The sequence below is a fragment of the Pseudophryne corroboree genome, chromosome 5 (assembly GCF_028390025.1).
Source record: "Pseudophryne corroboree isolate aPseCor3 chromosome 5, aPseCor3.hap2, whole genome shotgun sequence".
In the NCBI taxonomy this organism is placed as follows: Eukaryota; Metazoa; Chordata; class Amphibia; order Anura; family Myobatrachidae; genus Pseudophryne; species Pseudophryne corroboree.
The window spans coordinates 534329126-534339050 of record NC_086448.1 but is presented as its reverse complement, the minus strand read 5'-3'; the positions used below and the strand labels follow the sequence as shown (position 1 = coordinate 534339050).

At 43.5% G+C, this 9925-nt stretch overlaps 1 pseudogene; it reads right to left on the bottom strand.

Annotated features, from left to right (window-relative positions):
- Positions 1-1937: 1937 nt before the first annotated feature.
- LOC134929725 (5S ribosomal RNA) lies at positions 1938-2056 on the bottom strand (annotated as a pseudogene).
- Positions 2057-9925: the final 7869 nt, after the last annotated feature.

The window sequence follows — 9925 nt, the reverse complement described above, 5'->3', positions numbered from 1 at the left end:
ATTAAAGAGTATCATCGGATCTTCTCTTATCCCCTTTTATCCTGACTTTTATAACAAAAAACTATACTACACATTGGATTTCTCTGTGTGTTCTCTTTTATATATGGTATCCATTTGGAGGAGACTGTCTTTCGGTTCTATTTAAAGAAACAAGAAATTGGGACTTTTGAAAATTTTACATGGACCGTTCTCAAAAATAAGTATCTATTACCCTTCATTTGTTTGGCGCAGATTGAATATCACATTTTTGTTCTATGTTCCTCATTTATTCCAGTTTTGATAACACTGGAAGATTTTCGTTTGCTGCCTTCACTGTTCCAGCGCAGGTGTTTACTATTTTTCCTTTGTATATTCATCACTTTATCATGGGTACACAGTACATACTAGGGGTGTAGTACGGCTGACCGGCGGTCAGGAGACCGCCGGTCAGCTTTCTGACACCGAGATCCCGGCAGCATACCGACGGTGGGATCCCGGCGGGGAGGGGCAAGTACAGCAAGCCCCTTGCGGGCTCGCTGCGGTCGCCACGGGTTCTATTCCCACTCTATGGGTGTCGTGGACACCCACGAGTGGGAATAGTCCCTGTTGGTCGGCATGCCGACCATCGGGATAGTGAGCCGTCGGGATGGTGGAGGAGGTCATGTGACTGTCGGTCTCCCGACCGCCGGTCACATGAATACCACCTCATACTAGCTATACCCAGCATTGTACCAGCAGTGCCCATTTTTCTCAGGAGTTGGTAAATTGCCGCAGTAGTACGTCTTTTAAATGCAATACTGAAACTCTGTACAATTGAACAAACTGTATACTGTAAGGAGTTAGTAATATATCAACTAAAATAAAATTCTTCAAAATGTTATGAAATGTTCAAAATGAAAACTAAAATTATTGTTATTTCATGACTGTTTGACAGGCTTAGGAAATCATAAACACAACTGGATGTGAAAATAATGTTTTCTTTTTACATAACTTAGATTTAATGTAACAATTTCTCCTGCGTTCTTCTGAAGCCAGATATGAGAAAAATGTAGTAATGCAGATGTTAGCTGCCTTATTGTTAGTAAAATACTTTCACATTTCAGTAATCTTCTTAAGGGACTACAGATTTAGTGAATGATAATAGCATTTTAGCATGTGCTGAAACAATAATAAATACATTTTCTTTGATATATGCTATATATCTTTGAAATGTACTTACAATAAAATATACATTTTTTTTCTCAATGTAGTCACCAAGTAACCTTCCGTGTATCTGCTTCATGTAAGAAGTTTCAAAAAAAGGAGGTTTGTCCTGCACCGGCCTAATTAGATATATATGAGATGATGATACTTAAACCAAAAATCGGACAGTAATATTAAATATTCATTATTCCCATCTGTCCATGTGGCGGTGCGCCCAGAGTCAAAGAGAAGGCAAAATGTAACAAAGAAAGAAAGAAAAAGTATGACTCTTGTTGGGGCGCACTCTTGTTGTATCGTGTTGTCTAATGATTAGTTATGTGTATAAGAAATAGTCAATTCTTTATTTCTACTCTTAAAATAAGTGGGAACTCAGCACAAAACAAAAATCAGTAATGAAATTTAACATAAATGGATATTAGCATTCCAACAATGAGACAAATATTCTCTAGAAAAAATTGGGAATGTTCTGATCTTGTTTATGCTTAGATAAATGCATATTGGAAGATAGCTACATACCATGCTGCTTCCGTCTGCCAAAGATCTGTACAAACTGTGTTTGTATTAATAAAGCCCTGAATAGGGATGATTTCAAGCGAGGGACCACCCCCTGACTGAGATCTAACCCTGATAGTTCGAGTCCGTCTTGGAGAAAATTGCATACGATGAACAGAGGTGAGATCTAGACACAGTGAAGTAATAAGAATAAGTGAAAGTGGTGATCCTGCTGTTAGTGTTATCTCACAGGGAATGCAGTCTTCCTACTGCACTGGGTATTCCCTAGCGGTCGCCCAACTAGGTACTGACCTAGCCCACCTCCGTTTAGCTTCCAAGATCGGACGAGATTGGGCGTGAGCGTAGGGGTATGGTCGTAGGAAGATTTTCCCTGTGCCACTAATGAGAGTGCACCGAAACAGAAAATGGATTGCTTTCTGAGAAGGGAGTGGAGGAAAAAGATGGGGGGAAAACAGGAGAAGGATAGATTTTGGGAGCGTGAATCTGCTGTCCTCGTTAGACGGGAGAAACGTGTCTCCTGGGGGACACGTTCACCAGAATCGTGGATGAGAGTTCACGGAAAAAAGAAATGGATGAAATGGGAAAGAGAGAGAAAGAGAAGGGATTGCATTAATATAGAAAACACTGTGATGGATATTGCGATATTGAGCAAGAACCAATCATGCCGTATAGATGAGAAAATTTTGAGGATGTTAATAATAAGGATATTAGAGCAGGAGGAAATGAGATATTAAAGGACCCCCTACGTATAATCGCAGTACCGGCGGAGGACTTGGTGCCAGATCACACACCACTACTGGTCCTAACTGTGTACTTTAATTAGTACAGTGGAGCGCCAGTGACAGTGAAGACTCTAATAATCAATTTTCAGCACAATAGGTCCTACGTCCAAAGACATATTTGGTTATACTGATTTCAGTCTTTAGAACCATATGCAGTTTGTCAATTTTCAACACAATAGGTCATACATCCAAAACCATATTTGGTTATACTGATTTCAGTCTTTAGAACCATATGCAATTTGTCAGAAAAACATGATATACATAGGACTCAACAGGGTTGTACCAGAGTGAAACCATGAAAAAACACAGTTTGAGATATTTGAAACAGATTTGACTGCGGAACCACACAAAAATGATATATATGTGTATACCTGAGGATACCTTCATTCATTAAATGAGGGGTTTTACCTGCATCTAACAGTATAAAGATGAAACATCAAAGCTGGTATTGATGGAGCAAATCATAATTACAAATCACTTTAAGCTTAGTTATAATGCCCCTAGAAAGATCCAATGGCAATATGCAAAACAAGGTCTAACTTAGGCTAGTGATAATTTAAATTAGAGCCAAAAGAACAGTTAGTTAATGCAGGTAAATGTCAAATATCACCCATGCAGTCTTCAGGTAGGAGAGGGGCCCGCAGGAAAGAGGGGAAAACGCGTTTCACCCGGTCACGGGCTTGTTCACTTCCATGGAGCAGCTCTTATTACTTCACTGTGTCTAGATCTCACCTCTGTTCATCGAATGCAATTTTCTCCAAGACGGACTCGAACTATCAGGGTTAGATCTCAGTCAGGGGGTGGTCCCTCGCTTGAAATCATCCCTATTCAGGGCTTTATTAATACAAACACAGTTTGTACAGATCTTTGGCAGACGGAAGCAGCATGGTATGTAGCTATCTTCCAATATGTATTTATCTAAGCATAAACAAGATCTGAACATTCCCAATTTTTTCTAGAGAATATTTGTCTCATTGTTGGAATGCTAATATTCATTTATGTTAAATTTCATTACTGATTTTTGTTTTGTGCTGAGTTCCCACTTATTTTAAGAGTAGAAATAAAGAATTGACTATTTCTTATACACATAACTAATCATTAGACAACACGATACAACAAGAGTGCTCCCCAACAAGAGTCATACTTTTTCTTTCTTTCTTACATCTTGTAAGAAGTTACCTAGGGCAGTCCTCTTTTATCTTATTAAATAAATAATTAAATGGAATAGCAGAGCCACTATATGTTCGTACTGCCCCTGGGCCGGGATGCGTTACATACGTGCGCAGTGCGGGTGGTCTTCTGTATGCCGAATGTCGGGATACCGGCGCACAGTATACCAGCGCCGGAATCCCGACACCCGGCATACTGACAACTATTCTCCCTCGTGGGGGTCTACGATCCCCCTGGAGGGAGAATAAAATAGTGTGGCGCGCTTAGCGCGCCACCGTGCCCACAGCGTGGCGAGCGCAGCGAGCCCGCAAGGGGCTCCTTTGCGCTCGCCACGCTGTCGGAATGCCGGCGGTCGGATCCCGGCGCCGGTATGCTGGTCGCCGGGAGCCCGAGCGCCGGCATACCGTACTACACCCCAGCAGTGCACCCCAGTTGGATGCCTCTGATGGTTCCTCCCATATATGCATTGGGCCCTTGTACAGCTCAACTCCCACAATGTAACCTTCGTAGTGCACCCAACATGGCTGCCTCATCTGGTATGCTTGTGGATGGGATGAAAAATACATGGACCTGACAGTTTTGTTGGGACTCTACTCTGAGCATTAAGATGCTGCAATCACCCCATTTTGTGTCATCTCTTCTAGGGGTAGACTGTTCCACCCAGGGTAATCCTACGCAGTGCGGCCAAGACGGTTGATTTATCTGGTACCTTGTGAGGGTGGAATACACAACCCATGGAAGTTATTACCCAATATGTCTACACCATTCCTATATTGCTTACTGTGCGCTCTAGGTTTTCTTTTTATGTCTGTGCGGCTTGTCTAATGCTGTGTTACTTAAAATTTTCTGTAGCATGTGCATTGGTTTTGATGTCTGTAAAGCACCTTGAGTCCTGTTGGAGTAAGAGCGTTATATAAATATAAAAATAATAAGCCTCCATTTCCTCACGGAGATAGGCTATAGCATCAGCAGGATTATAAAAGTCCTTATAAGATGAGCCATCACACATTCTGAATCTAGCAGGATAAATAAGAGCAGATTTACATGTATCTGCTACCAGTTGGGTGCAAATAGAGAAGACCTTACAGGCTCTGGGCAATTCCATCGAATAGTCTTGAAAAATGTAGTTTTTTACCTTCCCATATAATGGACTTTTTTTTTTTAGAGGCCACCCAAATCATTTGTTTGTGTAAGTAGTTGAGGCAGTGAAAAATAATGATCTTTTTGCCTGCGTTTGATGTACAGTACTAGGAGTTTGGCTTACTCTATGAACTCTCTCAACTACCACCAGTTGCCAAATCACAGTCATTATGAGATCATTTTATGCTTCACTTTACTCAAACAATTCTACTTCTGCCCAAGCTGAAGATGCCATTTCCATTATGTGGTGTTATCTTATATTTCCTAGAGTGTCGGAAGACTTAGTTGATACAGTGGTACCACAAATTATACATACAAATCAGACTAGATTATCTTGGGGAGACATTCTGTAATTAACATTCAGGGGCTTTTAGCTGCTGTTCAACATATTCATTCTTCTCACTGTTCTACTCTTAGGGGGTCATTCCGAGTTAATCGCTAGCTGCCGTTGTTCACTGAGTAGCGATCAGTGAAAAAAATGGCTAATCTACGCATGCGTATGCTCTACAATGCGCACGCGCGTCGTACGGGTACAAAGTCCATTGTGGTTTTGCACTGGTTCTAGCGACAATTACAATCGCACAGCTGGCCGCAAGGAGAGTGACAGAAAGAGGGCGTTTCTCGGTGTCAACTGACCGTTTTCAGGGAGTGCTTAGAGAAACGCAGGCGAGGCAGAAAAAACGCAGGTGTGGCTGGGCATTCGCTGGGTGGGTGTGTGACGTCAAAAGCCGTCCCTCTATCGTTAGAATCAACGCACACGAAGAGTAACTACAGGGCTGATCTTGTTTTGCACAAAAAGATTTTGCAGGCGATCTGCTGCACAAGCGTTCGCACTTCTGCAAAGCAAAAATACACTCCCCAGTGGGCAGCAACAATGCGTTTGCACGGCTGCTAAAAACTGCTAGCGCGCCATCAACTCGGAATGACCCCCTTAGTGTGATGGTTTAAGTTGATGCGGAAAAGGCATTTGATCTTGTGGTTTGGAAACATAATTATGTTTCTTCCTCTTTCGTTGATATTTTAAAGACACTGTATTCTAGTCCACTTTCTCAGTTGGTAATGTATCCCTGCAGGTTACACTTTTTTTTAGATATGTTGCTTTTCATCTCTAATCCCAGTAGTTCCCTGCTGTTGGTGATGGATATAGAATTACAAATTTATTGGATAATTGGAAATCTCTCCCGTTCTCTGATGGTCGACTGTCAATAATCAAAACAATAGTTTTATCAAAAAATGTTATCTCATGCAGATTTTACCAAATAGCCTTTCTCAAAAAGATGTTAAAAATATTACTATTATATGGCAAAGTAAAAGACCACGAGCATAGGCATGCGCAGGCCATTTTATTTGGGGGGTGCACAACCGGAGGGCCATGTCTGGCACCGCCTATTGGGCATGACTAGCACCATATATTGAGCGTGGCTAGCACCATATATTGGGCGTGGCTAGCAGCACCTATTGGGCGTGACTAGCACTATTTTACAATTAGTTCAAGAGGGAGAGCATAAGAATGCAAAAAAAAGGGGGGAGCGTTGAATGGGATGCAGGCATTGGCATTTGCATATAAACAAGGTTAACGTTACATAGATCATTTTAACTGGATCGGAATTATATCCACATACAAATATTTATAGATTCACATGAAATACACTCAAATAGCCAGAACTGCATAAAATAGGGTACATTGAAAAATCCAGATCCATATAAAATAAAGACATTGAAAAAGCCAGATCCACACAAAAAAAAACATTGAAAAAGCCAGATCTTAGCGGAAGTAGGAAACACAGCAGAATACAAACACATCTTATGCTTTAGGATGTTTTGTGTCAGTCTTTGCAGTAAAAAAATACTGACAAACTTAAGTTTAACATTTGCAGCATATTACTAAGCAGCTTTACAGTAAAGTAATTTATAGTTACCAAATGAGTTATGCCACACCATCATCTCGTGCCTGCATCTTTCTAACTTACCATCCTCTCCTCCCCTTGTCTCTCAGCCACCCCATCATTCCCCTGCATATCTCAGCCACCGCATCATCTCTTGCCTGCGTCTCTCTGCCACACCATCTCTCGTCCAAATCTCTCACAATCCCCCTCTCTCTATGTCTTTCAGCCTTACCCCTTCACTCTATGCCTCCCATCCTTTATTCTGTGCCTCTCAGCCTCCCACTCTTCACTCTGTGCCTGTCAGCCTCCCAACCTTTACGCTGTGCATTTCAGCCTGCTCCCCCTTCACTCTATGCCTCTCAGCCTGCTCCCCTTTCACTCTGTGTCTCACAGCCTCCCACCCTTCATTTTGTGTCTCTCAGCCTTACCCCTCACTCTATGCCTCTCTGTCTCCCAACCTTCACTCTGTGCATCTCAGCCTCCCACTCTTTACTCTGTGCCTGTCAGCCTCCCAACCTGTATTCTGTGCATCTCAGCCTGCTCCCCCTTCACTCTATGCCTCTCAGCCTGCTCCCCCTTCACTCTGTGTCTCACAGCCTCCCACCCTTCACTCTGTGCCTCTCATCCTGCCCACCTTCACTCTGTGCCTCTCAGCCTCCCACTCTTCACTCTGTTCCACTCAGCCTGCTCCCCCATCAGTCTGTGTCCTTCCGCCTGCTCCCCCTTCACGCTGTGTCTCACAGCCTCCCACCCTTTACTCTGTGCCACTCAGCCTGCTTCCCCTTCACTCTGTGCCTCTCAGCCTGCAGGCTCTCCGGCGGCAATACAAATACGGCGCAGGCCTCTAGCCAATCAGGAGCAGCGGTCCAGCAGCCAAACAGGAGCCGCTGCTCCTGGTTGGCTGCCGGCATGAGAGCTCCAACTGGCTGGCGATCGGGCGCTGCATTTTAAATACCACTGGCAAGCCTGTCACTCTCGCTAGTGCCTGCCCATGTTCTCCACTGCCACTCGGGCCCCTTGTTGATCAGGGCCCGGGACAAAAGTCACAACATTTATATCTGCGCGTGGGAGGTGCCAGACTTTAGGGGGTGTATGTGCGCATCAGGCACCCCCTGTGCGCACACCTATGACCACGAGTGGCAACTGGTAAAATGAAGGCTACTCATAGTAAGGAGGTCTAGAACTCCCTGACCCAACGTCTTATTCGCTTTCAGTTTTCTTTCACTATGTCTGTGATTGGCTGTTAGACAATAGTGATTATACAAATACTGTTTGCACCTTATTTCCTTAGCGCATTGCTTCATTCTAAATTTGATATTTCCACATCTATATAGAATAACATCATTTTTAAAGACACCTATTATTCACGGATCCATATTAATATGGATCCTTAAACATTCCTCATATGTTCTCGACGGGAAGTTACCACAGGGGGCCTGGAGGCACTGGTTCCCGGAGTAACAATATATTGGCAAAAGAGATATGGAATAAACTGTGTTGGGCGCCAAATGACAATGTACAACAATAGATGATCAAATACTGGAAAAAATAAATTATGCGGACATCCCTTTACAATACTTTAGTTCAGGCGTGTAGAGGGTTCTCTGAGTTCCTCATATACGGAAGGGCGATCTCAGAAGAAACTTGATTCGTAGTAGCATAAAATTGGAAAGATAGGAATATCTAGTGTAATACAGTTTTATTCCTTCACATCAAAAAAATCACATAAACATATCATAAATCTCCAGGTTAAAATATAAAATAGAGCACATGCAGCATAGAAGGTGATCACCAAGCTGTGTATAGAGGTTGTAATTACCGGATAGTGGGAGGATAAGTAATCCTCAAACCAGCGTGTTCTTTACCACCAGGTAGCCTCCCGGGAAATGGCGTCCTGGATTCTACGGCAAAAACTCCTTCCACAGACAACAAAGAAAGCACCCCCAGCTGCGCCGACGCGTTTCAGGCCTTACTAGGCCCTTTTTCAAGGCTAATGTGCTCCTCATACAAACTAAGACACTTTTATTCACAGAGTATCCAATCACATTCTTAATCACAAGTATTAACACCTGTGAAGAAACATGGCCACTTCCATGTGTTGATTTAGGTTGTCATGACGACCATTTCCGGTCGTACATCCCAAACCATCTTTCTTATAAGATCTTGAAATCAGTCCTCTATGAAACCACACTAAAAAGTTAAACATTGATCCTACTACATTGTGAGAGTGTCACATCAGTTACCGCTAAACGGCGGCCGCTTAGTATTTCATCTCCGTATCTGGATCATTTCCGGAGACCTCCGGTTGCTAGGTAACCGTCGGAAGTCAGCTGTTACGGACGGACCGTCACTTCCGCCCTTTTCCTTCACTCCTCCACATACGCGTCAGCTGTTACGGACGGACCATCACTTCCGCCCTATTGCTTCACTCCACATACACGTCACTAGAAGTTCTAGTATGGAGCGCTGTTTACTTTCTCGATATCCTCCTGATTGTTGCTAAGCAACGCAGTCCCGTTTATAAAGATTGTCAGTCGTAGCTGTCATCCAACACAATAGTTCATTTCCACAGTAGGCAGAATAACTGTATGATAGTCCATATTCCGAGCCTATTGATTAGAAGAGCAGTTTTATAATATAAAACATGCCGATTTCTGGCATTTCAAATACACACAATATAATGAATATGAAAACCATAAAAAAAATAATAATAATAAAAAAAAAAAGAGGGTACAGAGAATAATATAAATACGGGGCGCTGGTTCCCGGAGATCGTGACTGTACGGTACCTTGCCTGAGGTGCCCGGAGCGCTGCACAGCCTGCCGCCACAGTACGGAACAGGAGAGGCCCGGAGAGGAGAGCGCTCATCCCTGCGAGCGGCGCCTGCATCCCCCCCCCCGGAAGTGAGAGCCGCGGCACCCGTGCGGCCGGTCCCCGGGTCTGCGACCACGCTATCCCCGGTCTCCGCTTGCTGAGAGAGCCTGCTGGAGGCGGAAGTGAGGGCTTTCCACACGGCCCGGAACTGGAGGCCTGGAGGGGTAAGCTGTATGTGCACACCTCAGCACAGCTGCAGCGGCCATTTTCTTTACTATAATACTTGCTAGCCTCACCAGGGAGCTGCGGATGCAATAACCTGATTGCTGCAACAGAGATAAAGTAGGAACTGGTCCCTGGCTCTATTCTAGATCTCCTGGGACTCCTGGAAGTATATATATATATATATATATATATATATAGATAGATAGATAGAT